The 24,315-nt window shown below is 35.1% G+C and overlaps 1 long non-coding RNA gene across 2 annotated transcripts in view; it reads right to left on the bottom strand.

Moving 5' to 3' along the window:
* Window positions 1–656: 656 nt before the first annotated feature.
* The window catches only part of LOC150093222 (uncharacterized), a 40,720-nt gene continuing 17,061 nt past the window's right edge, over window positions 657–24,315 (bottom strand). The window contains exons 3-4 of one of the 2 annotated variants that reach the window (XR_016550450.1): window positions 7,590–7,791; window positions 657–753 (exon numbers count right to left, since the gene is read on the bottom strand). This is a non-coding gene — a long non-coding RNA (uncharacterized LOC150093222). The remainder of the gene's footprint in view (window positions 754–7,589; window positions 7,792–24,315) is intronic. The other variant, XR_016550451.1, reaches the window with a different exon arrangement.

The following is a 24,315-nucleotide window of genomic DNA, read 5'->3' as shown; positions in this document are numbered from 1 at the left end:
GCAATTTCACGCACTTTGACTCGCTGGTCATCCAATACCATATCGTGTCCATGATCAATGATTTCTGGTATTGTTACACTTTTTGGACGTTCTTCACGTGGATCATCTACAAGGATGATACGGCCGCGTTTAAACTCAGCAACCCATTTCTTAATTGTCGAAAACGAAGGAGAAGAGTGCCCATAAAATTGTATGAACTTCGAATGAATTTCTTTTGGCGTTAAAACTTCTTTTACAAAGAATTTTATAACTGCACAATACTCAATTTTATCCATTTCAAGGGATACAGACAACACTTTTGCTTCATACAGCTGTATATAAAACAAACCACTTGTTAGAATGACTTGCAATTTCACATGGATGCTTATGACAGATGTTCCAACTTAGAAACAAAAATCTTGGCAATATTGTTGCCATTTATTTTCGAGGCCGAGAACTTTTCAGAGACCACCCTCGTAAATGCCGTGTTATTTCTTTCCCGAATGAGTGCCTTTTTAGTGCCCTCTGTCGGTACAAAATACACATACATTTGGATTTATCCGCGTAAATGTATTCCGTGTATCAGACATATAAATAAATAAGGTTAATTTTAGAAAGTGGCTATTTATTCATTGCATTATCGCATTCAAGATTGCAGGAATGACATACTCACCACGGCCACTTCTAGCGTGATCGGTTCTCCTCCCACCAGAGGAGTGGAAACAGCCAAGTTGTTTGTTGGTGCTTGTCTGTGTCTGGCATAGAGAACTCGCTCTGTAAAATAACAACAACAACATGGCTTCTTTACATAAATTCGTTGCGGATTAATTTTTTTTTTGTTTTAGTTAGTTGTTTATTAATAAATACAAGGCAGACCTGAATGCATACTTTAGAGACATCATCGACAAGCAGCATGCTTCTTAATTCATGAGTTCGAATGCCGTAAAGAATGGGAAGAAGTTTTTCTTAGACTTCTAATTTAAATCAACTTCTTTCGAGTGAGTCCGAATTATCCACTCGCTCACAGATGCGAGATTGATTTTCTGTGGGAAATTCCGATTTAGTGCTAATTCAACCACACAGAAGCATGCTCGCAGCCCATCAAAGCAATGTATAACAGCAGCTATTGCGATTCAACTATCTTTCTGGATTTATCGTGTAAGCTAGTTGATAATGATTCGCTTAAAACTGAGAGTATGAAAATTAATTTTGCTCTGGTTATAAAAAAGGAGTCCTACTTTATGAAGAGTACCAAGAACATAATTTTCCTTTGAGAACTCTACGTGTTTGTCTATGGGAAGAAAAATGATATTTGCCGGAATTTAAAAAAAAAAATGCATACAGGAATTACAATTATTGAATGTTTAATCAAAGTATATGGTCGTACAATGAATAGACCTGCTTTCTTGTCGTTAAGAACCTGGAATATTCTTTAAGTTAATGGATACATTATAAAAGTGAACGATCCACTGATATTCTAAGTGCAGAGAGTAGAGTAGCTAGTTTGTTTTTCTTGTTGTTGGGATTTTAACGAACCATCCGGGGCTTTAAGTTATTCTATCTGTTAACTAGATGCATTCTAGCCGATTTGCCTATTATGCAGGATAACAAATACGAGTTTCTGGAAGAGAAATTCCACCACCATCATTTGAAATTGACTAACTCACCTTCAGTTGAAAAGTCCTCATAGAGGCCCCTCAAGTCCTAGGCGGAATTATCCGATATGCAATTTTTTTATATAAACGTATGAATTGATTTTCTCTGTTGACATATCACATGCAATATTTCAATTTTCATATTTTACGAGGACAGGTAATTTTTATTCAAGAAAAGGTACCAGGCTGCTGTCACACACGGGGAAAAGTCAGTTTCACCTCAATTACTACATTTTTCCACATACCTGACCCTTGAGTCATTTCATAGTATTAATGTACTGCGTCCTCTAGTGTGCACTAGTTTTTTCTTATTTAGTGGAATACCTATATCTGAAGCGTACACATATAGTGATGAAAACAATCTGATTAGTGCTTGCGACATGCTCTACAGTTGTTGGTAAACTTTTCGGTCTCTGAGTTGCATCCCTTTCCATTATACTACTGGTGGGATTGCTCTATATGTATATCTCAATATTGCGCAGTTTCCTAAGTGTAAATATTTTAAGCACAAGAAACTGCCTGGAGCGTCAAATATTTTTTACTTATGTGCAATGCATAATTTTAAATTTATTTTAACATTTTCAGTATACTAATTTACTATATTACAGTAATGTTAAAGTAATAAAATTTACGGAATTTTTAAAAAAAATCGTCTAATGCTTTATGTTCCACAATGAAGATAGGCTGAGTTTCTGGAACCCTATTTAACTTTAGCAGTCGATGAGCAGTCTCCACTATTAGCCGTCAATTATAGCAGAGTTCATGACTCCTGATGATTTTAAAGACGTCAGGCAAAATCGTACCACATAACTACCGCCAACGCCACTCTAACTTTATTACTGTCAGAAATAATATGAATTCACAGTCAATTTTTCTGATTTGGGGAATTAAAAGCTCTAGTTTTCGAGATAAAAAAAGAGAAGAAACTCTACCCGCTTGCACCAAAGATCGGCTAATTTAGAAACCTGTATAAAATAAGCCAAGAAAAACTTTAGCAAGTGACTACAATCGAACCTATAACGGAGTTTCCTTTTTTTTTTTTTTTTGTCTATCATGGTGAAATCAGAAAGTATTTGGCCGATACAATGTCATACACTGTCAGTGATACATCGGGATAGTTGAGTACTGCAACATTAAGTTTCATGTAACACCCAGAGTACTAGTTTCTTCTACTGGGATTGATGTGGTTCATGGCTGTCTTCATTTATCAGTACATTACAACTCTCCAAGCTATCACATTGGCTTTGTTTGGAAATATGAGAAACAAACCTATCCTGATAAAGTCAAAAGTTTTTTTGACTTCCTTTAAACTCTTAACTGTATCTCAGTATGTTCCAACTGCGATTCTTTCCATTTTAATAAACAATTTTACATTCTCACGAAATTCTGTCTGTGATTGCGACGATGCTGGACGTCCTATACAGAAAGAAGTAATAAAGGCAAAAATAGCATCGGATCAAAGGAATTTGTCTTAAGATCGGTAGGTGTTCAAGGATCCTCCTTATCTATGTAACAAGTTGCGTTAAAGGCTTAGGTTCTAATCCCGTGTAGGACTCGAGAAATCTTTCTAAAGGTTTTCATGTGGCTATAACTTACCTGTCTCATACGGAGGTTGCAAGGTTTTTTTTTCAGGCAAAACATCCAAACTGGTCAAAAGAACACAAACAATTACCTTTAGTTGCTTCCACCAAATAATTCAAAACTCTCTGATCCAACTCAACCCATTCTACGACAATTAAATTGCTTTTAATATTTTGAATAGGTTCGAATGGTTTTTTCTTCGTTTTTACGCAAAAAAAAAGATTTGTGCGAAAGTAAAATTGGAAAAATTGATTAAACTTCAGTAGTCTATTGTCAAAATACCACGATGGAATATTTCCAGAAGGTGATCAAAATTCGAGATTGTTCAAATGATCGTTATTTTAAATTCATATAAACTTGCAAATTATCAGCAGATGCAATAACGAGAAAAATTATCACACTTTACTGACCTCTATAGGCGAGTAACGGAAATATAAAACTGCGTTTATATTAATATCAACTGCACCTTGCTAAAATGAAAAATGCCTAATAAAATAGATGTATACACACCCTAATTCTAAAAAAGACTTTTCTGTAACCGCATATTTCCTAAATAGGTCATAAAGAAAATCATTACCTGCACAGAGGATACTAGCCACCCGGCTGGAAAGCATCCCGAACAACCAAGAAACAGATGTCTGAACCTCTTCATAGACGTTACCGAACTGAGGAAAAAATCACTTGATAAGTCGTATGTTTCGGTTTATGCGAAATGAGATGAATAATTGACTCGAACGCCATCTATATTTGTCACGATAGAAAACGTTCCTTGCTATCAGTTTGCGTAGTCATTATATATATATTTGCTTGCAGTTTAATAGATTCTACTTGATAGGATAATCTTTGTGTCTGCGAGACAAAATGAATGTTGGGAAGAGTTAAGTTTCGTGAACAGGCTAAGCCTGAATTATTTAAAGTTCTTATCGAGAAAGCGTACTGTATATAAAGTTAACTCTGTGTAAGATCACGACACAGTTTGAGTTGGTCCAAAAGAATTCAAAGACTAATAATTATAATTAATTTTATTGATTACATTGAGTGAATTCGTTCTGGTCAAGTCGTAAACCCCTCAAAATAGAGTTCATACACTCGATTTTGAGAGGTCATGATGATATGACTTGCTATATTTATGTAGCTCATGTTTGGTAATATTATATGAATTTTAAGAATTATATAGTTTTTTCGGTTACTAATTATTTCTATCGTGCTGATAAAGTAAAGAGAATGCAATAACCATGCTGTCTTTACGTATAGAAATTTGTAAGTTTAAGAATATACGTGCTATTGAAGGTTTCACATCTTTCTACCTGAGATCGACAAACACTACAAGGTTCAGGACAGCTACAGTCTCCAATTACATTATTATGTTGTAATTGGAGAATTAAGTAGTAGAGGGGAAGGCGAGATGTGCACTGCTAGGAAAGAAGTCAACAGAGACCCCCCCTCCCATGGGCAAGGTGCATCGTGCCATATAACGAGTCATGTGTTTTTAGTCGGTACAAATTAGAGGAATATGATGCCCCCAAGTCAATGCAATTCTGTCCGGGTGAAATGGCTGCCAGAAGAAAACTGAAGGAGTCTGAAAGAAGCGTTGAGATAGGATGCCATGCTGCAGGCTGATCTGTTCGGCAAACTGTTGCCAAATTGGGTCATTCCGGGTCAACAGTCAGTGATACCATACCGAGATGGAGTTCAGTGCAGGTGCTACCCGCAGTGGACGACTCACCACACTCACCAAACGTGACCGTAGGGTGCTACGAAGGATATTATCTAAAAACTGCCATTCGTCGGCCGACGGTTGAATGCGGGATTCTGGGCATCGACTGAATCTGCACAAAAACATTCAGAACCGAGGCTCAAAATATGGATTTCCATGGCTGGACTGCAATCATCATGCAGCATCGTCTTCAGTGGTGTAAAGAGTAAAGACCTTTATTGAGGTCTCTTCAGTGAGAGCCAGACCCAGAGGTGATACCAACTTTGAAGCAATGCAGAACTCATATTTCTATATGCCAGTTGCCAAAAGCGTCCCACCTTATTATTACTCTGGTTTAATGTCCAAGTGTAAGCACTTGGACATTAAAGTGCTGACACTATAATATCCAAGTGTAATCAAACAAAGTTTGCGTCTGAAGTATCTTCAGGACTGGGGCAACCCAGTAAAAGTATTAGTATCCCATGATACTTTGCATTATGGGACACTAAGGAAAGTGATGAGAACTTAGTCCCCCTTTACGACAAGTTTCCCCAGTCCTGAAGATACTTCAGGTGCAAACTTTGTTTGCTTACACTTGGATAAAGGATTAAACTAAATATATAATTTATAGTCTAACCAAGTGAAAAAAACTTCCAGTAACGCTTCTGGAGTTTCAGTGTAACAACTAGCCATTGTCTCTTTCAGCAAGACAATGCACCGTGTCATAAAGCTGCTGTAACTGTGTCGTATGTGAATATGAACGTCACGACACTTGACTGGCTTCCACAGCCCTGATCTCAACCCTACTGAACATCTGTGCGATGAACTGGAGCTTCAAGTGAGGTAAAGGTAAGCTTCGAAACAGTCCAGGACCTCATTACAGAAAGAATGGTCTCGAATTCCCATTGATCGCTATCGTACGCTTGTGGGAAGTATTCCCCATGGGATTTCTGTAGTCGTCCCAGCGAAAGGAGATCCTGCATCTTATTAAGGTGTGCTCCATAGCTGTTTGTTCCTCACACTATGGTGTCCATTGACTTCTTTCCAAGAAGTGTATGTGGCGGAGTAGAGCTGAGTGTCCTCCCATAATGAGTCTTTGGACTCCTTGGAGGTGCCATGTTGTGTAATAGTAATAATAAATAATTTTTTACGTTTAAAATAATGTTTTGAAACTACAAGAAAAAATGTTATGTGTATATTCAATTAACAGAATTCATAGTAAAAAAAAGTAGTATACAATAAACAAACGTATATATATTGATCGGCCGAAGTGCCCAATTCGATCCTTATATAAAGACCTAGGAATTTATTGTTTTTGTTGTCTTTATTTCTACATTCAGTCAACAGAGTTCACAGCCAAAGAGGAACATGAAACATTTGACAATATAATCAAATTTTTGATTGGTAGATGAGTACAATTCGAATATTATCCAAAGGCCTAAGAATCGTATTGTCATAAAATGTGAGATGTTCCTAACAATGCTCTTTTTGGGCTCGAGATGGTGTTATATCTAGAAAGCTCAGGTTTTCAAGATATTTGATAAATACTGTTGGTATTGATTCTAGTGGTCTGGGTGATAGTTGAAACTATTATTGATCTATTATTGTTCCAGAATAGTTTCTGATTCTCAGCATGCGGAATCTCTCTAGGCGCGATCTGAGAGTGTAAATAGAAGCTGAATTATTTGCTAGTTAATCGGGAAATTCCTTAACATATCATCATCAGGTTTGGTCCTTATACTATCTTACGACTGGTCCAGTTACCAATGGTGAAGGTACTGGCTCCTTTAGATAACCCATGATCTGACCATTGAGTAAAATCATAACGCAGTTATTAAAATGTGATTCTTTTTTAGCTTATGAACTCTCGGCATATAATTTTGTTTTGCCTACTTTTACCACTAAAAATGATCTGACTTTCTACAAATTAAGATCTTTCTAGACCTGCTCATCTATGCTTCGCGCTCTTCATAACATCCAGATGGTACCAAGTAACATCACCCAAAGACAGATCGATCTCTTGGAAATATTATTCTTCTCTAATTCTTGTATAGACAACCAAGAAAAAGAGACTCATGTACCAAGCAGGGCTTGGATTTCTTCCCTTGAAGGATTTTGTTTAAGGCTTTTTTTGTGGTGTCTTTCAGCAGAAAAAGTCTTAATAGTCTGGATGTCAATGTTTCGTGATCTAGATAGCATCCAACAAATTCTGCTCAAATGGTTCCAGAATTAACTCTCATTTTATATCTCCTGCCCAAGTTGTCATGCGTCATACTCGTCAGGCATCTGCTAGCAACACGGAAGTGAAACCTATATCCAGCTCATCCCAAAATAAGGAGATGAAACACACAGCCACTAAACTGTCGTCCCATTGTCTCAATCCCATTGCTTTTCTGGTTGGCCGAGTCGTTAGCGTATTAACTGTCAAACCAACAGGTAACTGGTTCGAATCCCGCCATGAGCATTAATAGTTGTGACTGTCTTAAGTGGGAGACGAATTTCATTTCTCGATGAGAGACCTCGCTTCAAACCACTTATTGGAGGTCTGAAGCGCTTGAAAAAGTTCCATGTTTGGTCTGTAGAGTAGGATTTCTAGACCATCCAAAAAATAAATAAATAAAGATACAATAAATAAATAAATAAAAATACAAAAAAAATAGAAAAAAATCTTAGCTTACCTACGGTACTAATGTGCTACCTTTCTTGAGTGGAAGTTACATTAAAAATCTTCTCGAGTACAATGGAGAAAGTCATCATCTGACAACTCCTTTACTTTGGAGGTCTTAAAGGTTGATCAAACTCACATTGTCGCTCTTGACATTCCTATGAAGTTCATTGGGTCTCAGAATCTTCCTTGCTGAGTTCGAATCTCTTCTAGGCCTGGAGGAAACACAAGAGCTCTTTAAGTAAGTAAACGTAAATTAGACTGCCTCATGCCCAGAACTGCTTTCTGTACTAGTTGGTCACTATGTCAAGGTACAATAATTCCTCTCTTCACATTTTCCTATCAATACTAGAATATCGCAGAGCAGTATACATTTGCCCACTCTCTTCCTATACCTTAATGGTATTCTTTCATTAACTTCAAATCCTATCCATACTTTTGCTGACGACAATATAGTCCATTCCACTTCTTCATTTGACAACTTTGTAGTGCTCAAATAGTTCGTCTTAAACATCGATCTCCTTGTCTTTAGTGGAGTTAAAATTTTAAAAAAAAAAGACAGAAAAAAACTAAAAATATTATATTTCAACGAGCTCTATCTTATACTAATGCTTTAATTTTTACACTTTTTTTATGAATGCAAAACGTTCTTATATCCTTAACCCTTGAAAAATGAAAAAGAAATAAAACATAACAGTACTCAATGCAAGAAAGTTTTGCTAGTAAATAATAATGTTTTTTATTAGCACATTTTTTTAAGAATGTTAAATTAAGTTAAAGAATTTTTCAATTTGCCACAAGGGGGAAATACTGTGAAATTAGCTTTGATGAGATTCGGCAAACGATATGCTGTTATTGTAATTAAGTTTGTAGTTGTATTCTTCGATGGCGGTATGTGTTATTGCTTCTCGCTTTGTAATTAGTATTTAAAATCGATATTAATATGTGCTGATTTTTGTGATTGCTGGCATAGTTAATTTTTGATCTTTAAATGTAATATAACTGTTTCTTATTGTTTTTACTGACATTATTTTTGATTGAAACCGTACTTATGAAATGATAAATGGAAATAAGAAACCTACGAAATCTTAAGTTGCAATAAGTTATTACTTAGCTATTTTGGCATCTAATATAAACAAAGATATTCACTCACTAAACCAAATGAGAATGGTTGCTTGAAATGGGAGATTTTTTGTGATATCGTCACTTTTTAGTATTTTATGTGAACGATAGCTACGAAAAGGTTGCAAATATATTTCACATTAGTATCGTAGGTAAGCTTAGTGTTAGTTAATAATAGCCATTAGTTCAAAATTTCGTTTTGTAAGACATTGTAACAGAAGTCAATGTTGTTGTTAAGATTTTAAAAAAATGGGGTTAATTATGCTAATAAAACGAAATGGGTATTATAGTTTGTGCCTCACAACTTGAGAACATATATTAACTTTGGGATTTGGAATAATATTGGGTTGGGTGATTTATTACTAGTAATTTAAATGAGTATTAAAATACAGTTAAATTTTATTAAAATTTAAAAATTTCGCAAAATGCCACATGTTATAAGTACTCGCTTTTCATGACCAGCACTTTCTTTGGTCTGCTAATAATATACATTTCGAGATTATTTTCCGATGTTGTTTTGGTTATTGTCACATAAACTTACGCAAATACTGATTTCTGTATAACATCGTACTGTGACTAAATATCATATAACCGTGACAATCAAAATTGTAATTAAAAGTTATCCGTCTTATCATTGCCCAAATGGTATACATTTCTTCATTCAGTGCCACATTGATTATTCTTAATTCATTATACCTCTCTTTGACTTAAACATCACGAAACAACTGAATGGCTAGAGGCAAGCGGTATATAATTTTACATTAATAATTTATTACACTAACGTGAGGAACCTTTATCTGGTCTCTTTCGACTAAAGGTGAGTTAGCAGTTCCTCATACAGAGGCAGGGGATTTTTCACCCGGAAACTTATGTTTTACGTTCCCCAGAACAGGAAAACCAGCCCGCGAACACAAGCATCTATAGAAATAGGACACACTCGGAGGCATAGGGCTAACCACGTTAGCCTTATGCCTTCAAGGGCTAACTGCTTCCTCGATACGGTAACAGTTAAGTGTAGAAAAATCCACGACACCGCAAGGTAAAAGAGGAGGGAAGGAATAAGAAGAAGAATAAGGAATTTATTACACTATCTACAAACAATCATGGGATCCTTCCGATTGCAGAAAAATGGAAGGAGACTTTTTTTTTGTTATCAGCTCTATACACGAGAGAGCTCAAAAATCTATAACATAAAAATGCCGCGTGCGTGTGTGTATGGACAAATGATTAGAGAAAAAGAAGAATTTTGTTCAGTCTGGAAAGCAATCTGGATGGCTCTCTCTCAAATAACAAGGTACAGGCAATGCAGAAACAAGGCGTCTGTGCAAAAGTGTTCGTAGTTTGTAAGAGAGGAAAGGATCATTTGTTTAGAAGATTGCCTTCTTATGAATAGCATCAAGCAGTGGTGCACCCGGGGAGGAAGAGGTCCTGGTCTCCCCAAAGAAAAAGGAAAAAACAACTAGAAAATATTCCAAAAATCTTTCCTAAAGGTGGGAATACCCTATAGACTCTCGGGTTTTCTCACCTTTCTCGGGTATCATAGCCGCTGTGAACTCAAGAGCGAACGAAAGTAGTGCTCGGGCGGACCGAGCGCTACTTCGTTTGCCCGAGCCGGGACAGAGGAGATCATGGATATCATGTATTGGCGATCACTGCAGATGCTGAGTCATAGGTCATATGCAATGCGTAGTGTGTATTCTCAAATCGTCTTCTCAACTCTCCCCCCCCCAACATTAAATCTTGAGTGTTTCCCCAAAAAAATTAAATCCTGAGTGCGCCACTGGCATCAAGTTTCTGGTACACTACCACAAATGTACAACACTGTTCTAAGAGTGAGCGAATTTCGTGTGTATAGTTTAGGAGCTGTACAGACGAGAAGGAATGTTCTGAGAGGAGGACGTCAAGTTTTTTTGAGGCTGAAGAGCATGGATAGATGTTTATGCTAGGAGAAGTTAGAGGTATCAGTTACTCTAGAAAAAAAATGAAATGAGATCATGTGGAGATCGGGTATTATCACAAGTAAGGGATGTGAAGTGAAATCTTAAGAGAAATAAGGACTGTGGACTAAAGTTAGCTAAATTATTTTCACTCCACTTGAGAATGGTAAGGTTACTAAGTCAATGGCTGTGGATATATTAAACTAGGGATCACTTATTAACTGGCGATCCTCCGAATAGTGAAGAAGTTCTCCATGGTCTTCTCCATTGTTTTCGAGAGGATTGAGGTAAGGATAGTGGGAAAATACGCAGTATACAAACGAGTTGGCGTTTAAGGGGAAGGGGGGAATGATGCTGCATTCTTAATTATCAGGAATTAAGCTTTCCCTATACCAATTCGGCAACGTACTAAAGAAATGAGAAGAGACAGGTTCCGAATTCAAGATACGACCAAACACAAAAGATAAAATAGTGACTGATAAGAAGCGAACTCCTTGAGAAGGTTAGCTGTCTCATCTCACCACATAAGAGAATTTGTGAGGTGGAAGTAGTCTCAAGGAATTCCATAAGAGTTTCTACAACGTATGGGCAGGCACGTGCCTTGAATTTTCAAGGAAAAATTGTGGTACACAAGTATTTGTTAACAACAATAAATGCACACCGTCCATTGGCATAGTTCAAGGCAGAAAACAGGATTGAAATGTAAGTATAACAGGATAGCAAAGGAAAGAGGTTCTATGAGGTCATGCTACATGCACTTTCAATCTGAGGTGCGTATTTGGTTATGGAGAGTGTCTGGAAAACATTTTCTACCTCATTGCGTTACCTCATCGATCAAGCTTCGAATTGATAGTGTAATTGTGTGCGGATGATTTGGTTCTCATGGTATGAATTAGATGCAGTAGCAGTACATGCAATCATGACCACTAGATCCTTACTGACATTATAAAAACTGGGCATATCTTACGGTGAGGCAGTTTTATTCCAAAATAATGTTTTCGAGTGATTATAAAGAAATAGTTTCAAGACACAGATGAGATGAATTGGAATGCAAAATTAGTGCACAGTCAAGATTGCTCACTTCATTAGTGCAACTTACTGATGTTTTTAAGCAGGAATAGCACACAATCCAACCAAAGTTCTGCCAGAAGTGAATAGTGTAGCACAAAGCATCGAAGCAATTATTGCAACTAAAGTAGGTCGACACATTATTAATTTCTGTCAATAAATATGTTTGGTTTGTTCAAGTGTCTCGTGACTTTTGGTAGAATAATGTAACTATTTTTTTATCTCAAGCATTATCTGATTCAAGTGCCCGTGGGTTATTCAGAACTGACAGCTCGTTTATCATTTCCATTTGTCTGGAATGCGGTAGCAAGGAAAACACTGCGATTGTTTCATTAATTCTTCTTGGTCATTAGTGGAAATTGCCGGCTCGAGTTTACGGTCTGTAATAATGGGATTGAGCAATAAAATTATCTGAGTTGATTTGCAGTATATTTTGATTTGCGCACGTTAAACAAAAATAGTAGCAGAACATTCGTTTCTAATTCTAAACTTAAGTAAAGTTTAAGACAGTCGATGATTCAGATAATTTACAAACTCCCAGACTTTAGGTTAGGCTATTGGATTGTTCTCTAAGATTTTTTAAATCTTTAAGAACATTCTATCCGTCACATCATATCAATTAAACATGATAAATGTTCCTCTATCTATAGTCGTGACTTAAAATGGGGATGTTGAAAGATTCTTTCTTCACGTTTTCATATATAATTATTGTCAGTTACCAGAGAGAGAGAGAGTTTCTCATTGCTAAGCCCGAGTTCGGTTTGGTTTGTAGACAGTGCTTGCGTATACGAAGTAATCCGAGCTGACGTAATGTTTATGGAGCGACATAATTTTCCACTACAATTTCAGACTCCTGAGTGCAATTGTCTTGTATAGGATAATTGTAAGCAGTGTGGCGATATCAAAATTCGCCATGATCTCTTCTCGTTTGATACGAATACCTTTTGCCATTGATACAAAGTATGGTTTACTTTGATGTATGAAGAAATCGAGCCTCACTCTCAATAACTTTGACATTATAAATTTTCATTCTTGGACAATTTATAAATTGGTCAATCAATACTAATTTTGATTCCTCATAAATTCTGAAAGTCTAGAGTAAATTATTTATTATTCAGTTTGCAAATCCTTCTGTTAGAGTTTGTTATAAAATTTGGAATAAGTGTTGGCTTCAAGTATTTGCTTTATTTTGCAGTTATAGTCTCTTCCATGTTGAGAATTACTGTCGAATTCCTCATTTTCTGATAGCATTTAATCATAATTAAATACAATAGCAGGATAAAGTTATCTTTCGAGTCTCATAGCATTTATTATAACGGCTGATGGATGTCGTACTAGGTCAACCAACCAGCCCACATGACATCAAGATGAGTGACATGTTTTGGAGATTCTACATCTACTTTATAATGAAGTAAAAAAAAAGGGAAAATGTTAGAATTTACAGAAATACTATAATGATTGCTTTTTTTTTAATTTAATGACAATCTCGCAATATTTATAACTGCTTTTGATATTACTTTGAAGATACTGCATTATATCCAAAGCTTGATTGAAAAATAACTGAATTCAAATTCCGTCTTGGACGCGAAGAACACACCTTTGAACGCGCCTGTCTCAGATACAGAACTCACTGATTTTTATTCAGTGAATAAAAATCACAGAATAAAAATTCAGAAAAAATTTGAATACGCATAATAGTTATATGTAATACACCTACTATTCCAGTGATGAATCTGTAAATTAATCGTAAATAAATAACATTTAATCATAAAGATACCAAGAAATTATATACTTGGTTTAATCCTTTATTCAAGTTTAAGCAAAAAAAAATTGCGCCTGAAGTATTTTCAGTACTGGGGCAACTCGTGGTAAAGGTGGTATGTAATTGTCATACCACCTTTACTTTGTTTGCTTAAACTTGGATAAAGGATTAAACCAAATATATAATTTCTTGGTATCTTTAATTTTTATAATATAACCAAGTGGAAAAACTTCCAACAACATTTAATCATAATTAAATAAAATATTAGTGTAAGTAGTAGGAAGAGGAGGTAAAGGAGGAAATCAAGGAGGACTTTCTTAATTTAAGATAAGAAAAAGCAAATAGTCAATAGCCTACCAAATTTTACACACGAGTAGAAAAAATGTTGTTTTTCTGTATAATACCAGGCATTATATATTTTTTGGATAGAACAGTTATTGTTGTTGTTATTATTTTATTATTATACGGACACCTGCATAATCTGTAGACGCATCGCTGTAGGATCACTAGCATGTCACAAAACACTATCATTCCACATTACGTGTTATACTTCGCTCTGAACTCATGCATCGACGAAACATTTACAAGTGGTTCTGGCAATTCATTCCACTGCATCACTCTCCAAGCAAAAATAAATACATAAATAAAAATACATAAAAAATAAATAATAAAACAAATAAATAAAAATTTACTCCTCACACCCTTGCAAACTACACTCTTACGCAATTTTCAGGGATGACCCCTAGTTCTTCTCACATCGTGTATCAAAATTTTCTTCTGTATTAATCCTATAAAACTATTTAAGCAACTTATATGCTTATGGTATATCTCTCCCCTTTTTCGTCTACCAACCAGTTTATGTAACTTACAAATCTTCAGTCAATCCTCATAAGGAGTATTCCGCAGACCTGCCATCATTTTCACCACTTGCCTCTGGATCTCCTCAATTTCTTTCACATCTCCAACAAACCCAGGTGACCAGATCTATGCACAAGAGTATCCAGGTATATAAGAGGTACGTATCAAAGGCTTATAAGGAAGTACAACAACTTTCTTATCTTCGGCATATTCTTCAGTAACCGGGCACGCTTATGAACTATTCCAGCCATGATTGCAATATGCTCCTAGAGCTGAGTTCACGGTCATCAGAACCTTCAAATCAATGCAGTACACAGCTGGCAATCTTTTCATCCCAAAATACATAACCTTACACTCTGTCACAAACTGATGGCCACTCTCCTTTGTCCATACTGTCAGTCCATTTAAATTCTACAAGATCTCTATATCATCCTTATTAACTATACTTTTTACATCAACACCAAACAACTGAATATTTTCCTTCGGATCATATCCTATAGCATTAATGCAGAAGTTCAATAGCGATGGCCCGAGTACACGACTCTGCGGCACAACGCTAGTTACGTGGCTTTCTCCTGGACTCTACTCCTCTGTAAACTATCAGCCATCCTATATCGACACCACTAGCTTCATATCCAAACGCATTTTCTCCATTTTTATGAAAGAATTATATACTGTCAAATGCATTTTGAAAACCCAACAGTGTCATCTTATAGCCATTTTCCCTTGTATGTAATCCAACCCAGTCCTATCTTACTCTCTCCATTTATTATAACAAAACCATGCTGTCCTCATACAGTATCCCATTCTTAACCACCAATGTCTGAATTTTTGCACTTAACCAAATTCTCCAATACCTTGGCATCACTACAGAGATGCTAATACTTCCTTTATGCAATGGGACTATTCCCCCCCCCCCTTTGCATTCCCTTGATATCCCTCCAGAGCTAAGACACAAATTAAACAATCTATTCAAAGGCATGTATAATAATATTTTTCTAAGCGATTCTGTGCCTTGTGATAATATAGCAAAGTGTAAACGTAAATAAAATCAACAAAAAAAAACGAGATAAAATTAAATCTTTAATATTATGAATGTTTCAGTAAAATCAGCAATATTTATACAAAATTTATCGTATACTTAAGATGCATGTTTATTAGTTTAGTACACAAATTTAATAATAATAATCGAAGAATATATGTTTACACGGGGGTGGGGTTGTTCATTGCTGTGTATCAATCTCGGGTTGATTCACCAAAATCCATCACAGATATATCAATATAATTGATGTCGGTAATGTAACTAACAGCTCAGATGTTCTTTGCATTCTGAATTATTAGGTAATCTCATTTTCTAGTAGCACTATTAGTCTTGGATTAGTTGAAATGATAACTTTTTCTTAAGTTCCAGTATGCTCGTGCGTACCTGAGTGTTATTTTTACTGCAGTCTAAAGTCACTGCTATTTGAAGTTTCATCGATCGGTCATTTTAAATCTAGCAAAATATAAAGTATTTAAATGCCACTGTCAAAACAAACTCCATTTATAGTCATTTATAACTAAAACAAGAGTATTTGTTATATAACAGTGGCTAGAACAAAATTGAATGAATAATATGAATGACAAACTATGCAAATATGTTATACGAAAATATTATAATTGGCTTAGAAGTATGTGATAAGTATTTCAATGAGCTTATTAAATATGTAGCAAATCAGAAACGGAGGAAAGACCCGGACCCAATTTTCCCTTGCCAAATACTCCCGATTCTCTCTTAATAAACAATCGGGGATTATTTATATTTTTCTTATTTCCAAAAAAAGCTAGATTTTAAAGAATGATTTTAAGGAGGGGACATGCTTCTCAAACAGAATAATTTCATTAAACTAAAAGCACCAAAATTAATATTTTCTTCGAAAAATATATAATGAAACTGATAAAATTAGCTCTACGTTTAACTGGTGGAAAGGAAATGTGCCGCTTATCCACCAAAAGTAAAGAAAAAGTTATCTAACTGCTGATTTTGTACATCCCACATACAGCGTTTGAAATTTAAATATGTTCAAAATGCTTTCAAATAATTATCAGATAATTTTATAATTCACTGATTAAACTGCACCGTGTTACTTACTAATAATTATTGCCTTTAGTGATTATGTCTAAGCCAAAACCAGTTTGCATGTAAATAAACGAAATCTTATTCCGAAAAAAACAATGCTCTTCTGTTAATGTAGTTGAAACTAATAAATATATCTCTGAGCTTTCAAATATGCTGGTATAATTGAGACAGTGAGTCTTTTGGGAAAAATTGAAAGTCAAGGGGTGATTGGGAATTAGGTAATATTGCCTAAATCTCAAAAAAAAAAAAAAAATAGATGAAATCCGGCTATAATGGCAAAGGCAATCAAAAGAAGTTAAACCTAACACACAGTTGATACATTTAGCTGGTTGATTGCAATATTAGCTTCGAAACTCTGCTACATTAAAACTTTGAAGATCGATTTTATAATTCATATACAGTCTATAGAGCATGGAAGTACCAGGTAATGAGTGGACGGTCACAATTCTGTATGTACCTCACTGACTGACTCTATCTTGGAGTCGTCATGGAGATACGCTGTGTGATTTACAATAGATGTAAATAAATGTATTGTACAGTCGAATCTGGAATGTTTATTCCTATTAAATATCAGTTCGAATACAATGTGTACAGTTTATGTTGTAAATAAACTGTATTATGATTTTATTCCTAGAATCGGTTTTTTCTTTATTCCTAGTTATTTCAGTTTCTCACATATTAGGTTTATTATGGTTTCATGCAAGCCCATTTTAAATTTCATAACTGTTCGATTTTTTTAATACAAAAACAGAACATGGTCGATATTAGAAGCTCTTGGACTATTCTCTCTTAATTTTTGTGTCCTTCAAGAATGATAATTGCTAATTTAATAATAAACAAATAAGAAATAAATTCCATATGGCTCTTTGATTTCTTTCCATCGCTGTTAACAGATTAAAAAAAAGTGTAATACTTTCTGTATTATTATTTTTATGAGAACGTGAAGGTAAACAAAATCTTCACTTTTATGTCCCTTCTTCATTTTAATATACAATATTTTTTTTTCCTTTTTTGTCACTATTGTATTAGTTTTTTTAAAAAAAAAAACAACAGGATGTCAAACATAAACAAATAACATGAATATACCAAATTTAAAATTTAAAAACCAAAATTCGTTCTATAATAACTTTTATCAATATTTACATTGGTTTACATTTATCGTCTGCTGTGAAAAACCGAAAGCAGTCATAAAATAAACTGAGCGCTTTTAAAAGCCGCTTTACCTTCGTCGTCTGCCGTGTAAAATCAAGAGCGGTCATAAAATAAACTAGGTGTTTTAAGCTCGTATGCGTTTTAGCATTTATCTTTTAAATTACGTGTTTGCAAACTGCAGTATGAATGTCCGTCAATTTTTGATTCTCGTTGTGTTTATTCTATTAAAATATATTCTTATTTACAATAACGTCCAGAGAACTCCAAGTATCATGCGAGAATTAAATTGTGCTCACTAGTTTACATCAAAGGTCCGCTTCCTACTGGACGTTAAAAGTAGACGTAGATATGGAATCATATTAAGTAAGCCATATCTTGAAATCAGTTTTAGTAGGTTGTGAAACGCGTTTATGAAACCCAAGATTCGTCATATTTCATATCTTTCAAATCATCCTCTTTTGCTTCCCTATTATTCCCTTAAAGATAAAGGCCTGGAAATTAACTTTATAATGCATGATAGAACTTTATATAATGTATGTGAGTAACTTATGAATCTATGATATTTATCTCATTCCATCTGCCGTTTAATTAATATTCTACCCGCATATAAACATGCCTATCTTCCTTACGTGTAGCCAAAAGTGCGTTCGCGCGCGCACACATACATAAGCACAGAGTCAAATAAAGTAAGGATATTGTAAGAATGACGTGACTTATCTGATAAAAGTAAGACAAAGATAGCTACATCTATCATTACGTACCCTTATGTTTGGCAAACGGATTCCGTTGTAGCACAAAACTCAAAGGTTTAAAACGATGCAAAGAGACTTGAACTACTTCACCCGTATTTTGGTCCACAAACATTTCACCTACGTCGTCCATTGGGACGTCTGGTGAAGCACGACGCACTTCTAACAACAGTGTGGGTGTACCTGGCTAACTGTGACGTCACACTTTGGCCCCGGCTGTCCACTAGATGACCTGTGTGTGTTTGAGAGTGACGCTGTTCCTAACAAACTGAACTAGGACTTGAAATAGAGTTGATGTTTTTTTTATCGGAAACAGAGAGTTGAGCGGCGTTATTATTTTTTATTACTTTTTTTTTTCTTTTTTGCAGAAAAGGAGGCCAGTTACTAATCTCGTCTCTTGAATCGACCTTAGATTGCTCACGTGTCCAAATGTACGTGTGGTAGGCGCCTATTGTATTGTGTAGTTAATATTACATAGATGCTATGTGAAATGAGGTTTTAGCATGCAGATTCCTATCTTGTTAACGTGGTATACGTTAATTAACTGTCAGTTTGGACGCCTCATTAGCTGTCATAGCAACGAACTTGGTAGGTGAAATGGAAATAAACAGTTCCAGTATCTGTCTGCTTATTGCGTTTATGATTTTTTAACTCTTTCAACTCTTTCTCCACCATTTGCGGATATATTTCCTTACTAATTCGAATTCTTACTAGATGTTTACGTTAAGTTCGTAAACAACTACATTTCCTCCCCCTTCCCAGATTTTAGCATTTGATGCCTCACTTTTATTTATTTTCATGCTAGTTATCGGAGCTCCAGAAATGAAATGTTATACCTCAAATATATGAATTTAATTACTTCTGTTATATTCGCGTTTACTTCTAGTTTACATAACATGACGTTCAGTAACATGACAGTCAGATACGGTAGTTTATTTTTAATTGATATCTTCATAAAATATTTTTCTGTTCTCAGTTTATATATTCTACTCTGCACAATCATCATATTCCTTTTCTGCTTCACTCCCCCTAACATATTATAAACATATGATTCTTTTTTAAATAAAATTTAATTCTTAATATGCCATTCATAACTGTATTAATTAGTATGAATTAGCTCCCCCGATTTAGACCATAAAGGTCAACAATTGGAAGACATCTTTACAGATTTGGAACTCACAACAATTAACAATGGACAGAGCACCTATCTCTCTAAAACTACGGGAACTGGATCTGCTATTGACATCACAGCTATTAATTATAGTATTGCATCAAGTACACAATGGAAAATTTTGGGAAATGCATTCGGTGACCACAGACCCATAACATCAACACTAAACTTCAAGATTGATCAAGAACAGCAAATCAAAAGGACATGGAACTTCAGAAAAGCCGACTGGATAAGGTTTACTCAAACCTTGGAGAGCCTCTGTCAAGATGAACCTGTCTGTGGAAACCTCGACAGAAAATTTGTATCAGTAAAGCTGCCAAAACAACAATACCAAGAGGCAAGCGGAAAAATACCTGGATACCATACTGGCAAGATCACAATATTGATTCAATGATTACAGAAAGAGACAATATCAACGAACAATTCAGAATTAATAAAACTGATGCATACAGAAATTAATGGACATAACACACAAAATAGAGCAGGAAATTTGGAAGTGCAAACAAGAGAAATGGGCGGAGCTTTGCAGTAACCTGGATCCAAGAAAAGACAGCCAACACTGGAACTTTATTAGAATCCTAGACAACAATATCAAAAAAGAGAACCAACAGAAAACACTTCATAAATGCTGGGAAACAAGCTATTACAGATCAAGAAATTGAAAACACACTGACAAAAACCTATTAAAAAAACTCCAAACTTCAATATAACAGAGAGGACAAGACCTTCGATAAACTCACAAGTAAAATACTAAAACAAGCAAGAACATACCAAACTAATGACATCTTCTCCGAAGAATTTACACTGAGTGAACTAAATTCATCAATCGAGAAAACTGCAGCTAATAAATCTCCTGGTAATGATCTTATCTTTGGTCATATGGTCAAACACCTTGGCAAAAATGCCAAAGGACAACTTCTGGATATTCTCAGTACCTCTTGGCGAACAGGCAAACTTCCAAAAGAATGAAAAAGTCAGTTATTGTACTCATCCTGAAACCCGACAGAAATATTGCAGAATGTCAAAGTTTTAGACCTATCACATTAACTAGCATACTTTGTAAAATTACTGAAATATCATACATTCCAGGCTTATTCCTTGATATGACTGCTGCTTTCGATCGTGTTTGGATCAAAAAAATGATACATACAGTATACATGATAATGGAATTAGAGGAAACGCTTTAATCCGGATTGCTGATTTTATTAGAGGAAGAAAGATCAAAGTCAGAATCAATGCAGCAATATCAAAAGAGCGGAGAACCTGGGCTGGTGTTCCCTAGGGCTCAGTACTCAGTCCCTTACTATTCCTTCTATATGTCAATAACATTCATCCCTACCTTACAGAAGACACAAAAGTAACTTGTTATGCAGATGATATAGCCATCTGGCACACTAGTGCTAAAATCAAAGAATCAGAGGAGATTCTAAACAAATCCATGAGAGAATTAGAAAAATGGTCAGATGAACTTGAGTCATGATCAACAACAAGCTAATTGAAAAAGTCACAAATCCAAAATACCTTGGTATTAAGCTTGATCAGGAATTACGTTTTGCACAACACATCTCTAACACTTCCAACAGAGCTCTAAAAAAATTAAATATACTGAAAAGGCTTTGTGGAACAAAATGGGACACAAAGCCGCCAAAAATCCTCAAAACTACTTACACTACACTAATAAGGCCAATAATGGAATATGCAGCACCTATCTGATCACCTTCGGCCTCATCGGTAAAGAAAAAATTAGACAAAATACAAGCAAAAGCATCCAAGAATTATCATTGGTGCAGTCTCATCCACTAACAACATCAGAGCCCAACAGGAATGTGGGCTTGACCTGCTGGAGGACAGACGAAAATTTGCCACCATAAAATTCATAAAAAATATCAGAAGCTACCAAAGCGATCATATCTCCCTAAAAACTTATGAACGTTGGAATAAAAAATGCAGACTTCACAGATCATCAACTTTACAATATGATGACACTATCAGGAAACAAATAGGTCTTGATCAGTTAAATGCCTACATAAACAAAGAACCTTTATTTTTCAGTCTACCTTCAAATACCTCCATAAATCTAAACCTTACCAAACTCTGTACAAAAAAAGAACTAAACGAAATGCTCAAAGAAAAAGGCCTACATACTATCAACCTTCTTTCATCCTCCAAACAGGTTATTTGCTATACCGATGGATCGTCAGACACTAATATGATTAATGGAGGCGCTAGTGTTCTCCTTCTACTCCCGAAAGGTGAAAAACTTTCAATAAAAGTTGGATCTGGAAGAATCACTTCAAATTTTACCAGCGAACTCTACGCAATAAATAAAGTGCTTGAAGCCTACTTAAAACTATCATAATCTCAACAATCTGAAGGAATTATAATTTGCAGTGTCTCAAGATCAGCTATGGAGGCAATCAAAAATGGCAATACCAAGCTCACACAAGACATCCATAAACTCTTAAATCAACTAAAGTTTTTAGGAAAAAGTTGCATTTTACAACGGATTCCTGCTCATGTAGGCATTGATTACAATGAGACAGCTGATAAATTAGCAAAAGAGGCCAGAGAACTCAACCAAGAAACTCACATGATAACTCTTGCTGATGCCAATGCACTAGCAAAAGCTAACTAATTCCACTGAAATCAGTGATACAACATCAAATTCCCGAAATCAGTGCTGACAGAAAGACCTCCACCACGATAGCAAGACTACGAACAGGATATTATAGAGGAATGAAGATCAATACAGATGATACGAGAACATATAGAAACTGCAACAACTGTCCCAATACTGAACTGACACCCACTCACATCTTTACCTGTCCAGCAATTACAGCAGCCTTGCAAGAAATAGATCTTAATCCTGAACAACAGCTCTATACAAACAAAATCATCGACATAGCCAAAGCAGTACAAGGAGCACACGGAAACATCTAAGACTCTTCAAAGGACAAGACAACAACAACATTAATTAGTATGGGCTGAATGAATTTGTACGTAAAAAAATTCTTCATTTTTTATTAAATTCAAAATTCAGAAACCAACTAGCAAGTTTCTCTATTTTATTATTTTTTTTCTTTCATTCCTGCTTCGCTCTATTCTAGCGAGTAGCCTTTTTCGCTGTTTCCAAAGGGTTATAATCTGCAGCTGTTCAAGAAGAACATGAATACGTTTCTTCTTTATCATCACATCCTCCCCCCGCCACACACATACAGATCCCTATCCCCCTCCCTCAGTACTAAATATGGCATGGGTTCGTCACCGTTTTGTATGTGTATGATAAATTTTTAAGAGAACAGGGATTATTATTAATATATATTTCTTTAATAAGGGTAGTTATTATTTCTGATACACTATAATGACTTTAAGACTTTTTGAAATGTCATTTAACGGAATTGAAGTAATATCAAGCGCATTTTCTGAATTCATCTTGTCTTTCTCATAACACATTGTTTTACAAATTAGGTACTGCTTCATCCTAGGAGAGCAAAGTAATATCTAAGTACCCATCAATAAATCAAATAAGAATCAAAGTTACCCTATCCTTTAGAGAAGAACTATTTTGTTATTTATTTTATTTTTACTTTATTTGTTTATTTTTTTTTACTTTATTTATTTATTTTATTTTTTATTTTTATTATTTAGACTTTGCCTGGTATCGCATTAATTATGGCAGTCACTTTTATTAGACCGACCCACAGAATTTTTACAATTTTGGAGAGTTTTAATTTTTTTTCTAATTAATTATTTATTACTTAGAAAGTATTTATTAATTAAATTTCTCATTAATTTATTTCTTAGAAATTATTAATTAATTAATATTAATTAATTAATAACACTGATTACACAATCCAACACAATTTTTGCTGACTTTTATATGAGACTTGTTTTTTACTAATTTGGGTGCGCTGATTTCAAATATCAAACCCATTTTTCTCTATCACGTCAGGTTTTTCCTCTATGGCATTTTCTTTTTGCTAATTTGTAAGTTTTTGATAGTTTTAAGGAGGAAGTGCTGTTTAGAGGATCAAAAAAATCGATTTTTTAATATTATTTTCTGAAAGTATGTACTTTTAAAAATCTGTTAATAACTTTTTATCAAGACATTCGAAAAATTCCCGAAGATATAGCCTATTATTCAAAGAGGTGCACAGATCAGAATCGGAGCGCTCACCGCTCTCGCTTGTTAGTAAACGAATAAATGCGTAAGAACCTGCAACGGCACGTACCTGCGCTTTGAATGCGCGAGAGGCCGATAATTAGATACATAACTACTTAACAATATTCATTAAAAATTACAAGAATATTTATAAAAAAACAACAATTTTCAATAAATCATTTCAACAATTCCAATAAATCATCATTGGAATGCCAAAAATTCGTCGAAATCAGTGATATTTGTCCTTTGACTGGGAACAGTAAAGCTGCCACAAATGTAGCAGAAGGAATCTACACTATTGACACATTTTCGAGTAGTAGACATGATGTATTTTCTTCACTGCCAACTAACATGCAATTAACAAGGCAAAAAAAAAAAAACCAGAGACTTTATTGAAATGTTATAAGCGCTCATCATACTTTCACGATCGATTAACGATTGACTGATTTCGATCGTTCTTTGTCCGCTATGACGCATATAGCATTCATTTGTTTTAGGCAGTTGTCATCGCCTACTTTTCATCACCTAAATTCATTAGGTCTAGTTGCGCCAGTACGTACCGTTGCAGGTTCTTACGCATTTATTCGTTTACTAACAAGCGAGAGCGGTGAGCGCTCCGATTCTGATCTGCGCACCGCT

This window comes from Typopeltis vanoorti, chromosome 24 (genome assembly GCF_054136105.1).
Source record: "Typopeltis vanoorti isolate ZY-2024b chromosome 24, IOZ_Tvanoo_1.0, whole genome shotgun sequence".
Classification (NCBI taxonomy): Eukaryota; Metazoa; Arthropoda; class Arachnida; order Uropygi; family Thelyphonidae; genus Typopeltis; species Typopeltis vanoorti.
The sequence above is the reverse complement of the archived record's forward strand: the minus strand, read 5'-3'. Positions and strand labels throughout refer to the sequence as shown.